The following is a 2191-nucleotide window of genomic DNA, read 5'->3' on the forward strand; positions in this document are numbered from 1 at the left end:
GAATGCCCTCGGAGCATCTCTAACCATTCTGGATCTCATCGATAAAAAGATGGCATCAAAATAACCAGGACACAAATGTGTCTTGTTTCCTCCAGCAATGAGTGAAAAAGGTGCACATGTGACTATCGAGCAAATATATATATATATTTGAAAAACTGGGAAATTTGTCTTAGCATCTGACAAGGTTCTTTGGGTGAATCTGATATCTTTTATTAGACCAACTTAAATAGTTGGAAAACAATTATTAAGCAAGCTTTCGTGTTGAAAGCTTAGCATCTGATGCAGCTGGGGAAGCTACAGTTCCAATGCTCTTGTCTTAAGCATGGAAATTGCAAACCCTGCAGCCTATTTCACCCGCTAACCCACTTCAGGGTGCTTTCTTTTGGATTAAAGCATTGCTTACTAGGAGCTGGGCAATTTATACCAGTTACGCTGCTTTTCTGAAGGGTACCCGGGGTCTTGATATACAGCAGGGCCACACTTACAGACCCAGATTCAGCTCAGCACATACTTTACTTGAGCAGGGAGCTAGCGTGGGAACAAGCACAAGGCTTCAGCATGAGTGACTCCGTGGCTGCTAGCAAATTCCCGGGGACATGGGGAGTCAGGTCCCATTCCCTCTTCTTCCAAGGGCCCTCTATTTGAACTTGGTCAATTGATTTAATCTCTCTGGGACTCTACTTATGCAGCACTAGCAGCCTGGCCCTGTCCTGCCCTGCCTCACAATGGTACTAGGAGGAAGCTGCATTCAAGATCACCGGGTACTGAGATAAGACAGTAACGGGGTTCTGCTAAGTACCTAAAATGTTGCATGGGCCCTGGCTGCTGGCTGCAGGAGATACTTCTGCAAGGAGACTGCCTTGTCTGCCCTACTGGAGGGCCCCTGATCCCCATGGTTGATCCCTCATTTCCTGATCGTTCCTTGTGCCTTGAGAGAAAATCTAAGCAATTACTGCCAGCAAGCGCATTATTCTGCAATGAAACCCCAGTAAGTCAGAAATGACTGGAACTTGCAGAAGGGGCCAGAGGCTTGACTATCCTTCTAATCTGAGCTTCTATTTCCTGGCATAGAAAGACAGTCCTACTTGTCCATAGCATTCCCTTGGTCACCTCTCCACCCAGCATCTTCCAGGGCAGCTTAACACTGCTGACCGTCCATGAAGCCAATTGCAAATCATAGGAGGTTCCCGAGGGAATCACCTGTACACGCACGCTTAATGAAAGCTGCTAGCTTCAGATCCTCCTGGCATCTGCCTAGCTAAAGGCTGTATTTCCAGTGGAGGCATAGGTAGGTTTGATGGTATCACAGAGTGTGCAGTACAGTCACTTCAGTCACACCCCAGGCTGCATGGCGCTAACGCTATGGACGCTTGGGCTATGCATTGTTCTGTAGTTGCTGTTGGTTTTTATAGACAGTACAATTCACCTCTCTGTAGACAGTACAATTGCAGCAGCAATGACATGGTGCCAGACACTATACAAACTCATTGCAATAGGCAGGACTCATCCTGAAGAGCTTCAACAGACAAGACAGGCCCAGCAGGACTTATTAACCCTATTTGACTGACAAGGCCTAAGAGATGAATTAACCTATTCTCCAGGGGGGCTGATTCATTTGACCATTGCTTCACTGCCCACACTGTATCTGAAGCACCCAACATTGCAGACTTACAGTCTGTTGTGCTACGTGCTTGCGGGGGTCACGTCTGGGATCAGTCTGGCTAGCTCGCGTGGGAATATTCCCTGCTCGCACAAGTCAGTCCTGCTGCGTGTGAGCCAAGCCTGCAGAATCCAGCCCTGGATCCTGCCTCTTGAAGGCAGCTGGGGGGGGGGGGGGGGGGGGGAGAAGCCGATGATGCTGTTTTGCTGAATTACAAGCATTCCCAATAAGGAGGTGAAGATGGGCCGTAATGGGGGTTGGGGTCAATACACAACTGATTGATTGCAAACATCTAGAATGCTTGGTTCACACATGATACCTTTTATTAGACCAACTAAGACGTTGCAAAAAAAAAAAAAAAAAAAAAGATCTTTTTCTTCTTGATTGCTTGATTTGCATTGTTTTCTATTGCTGCTAGCACTGCTTCCAGCACCTGGACCAACCCTCCTGGGTGCCTTTGCGGCAGAGACTTATACTAGATAACATGAGGAAAAACATCTGACGAACCACACAAAGGTCTTAGAGCTATGG

The sequence above is a fragment of the Alligator sinensis genome, unplaced genomic scaffold (genome assembly GCF_000455745.1).
Source record: "Alligator sinensis unplaced genomic scaffold, ASM45574v1 scaffold301_1, whole genome shotgun sequence".
Classification (NCBI taxonomy): domain Eukaryota; kingdom Metazoa; phylum Chordata; order Crocodylia; family Alligatoridae; genus Alligator; species Alligator sinensis.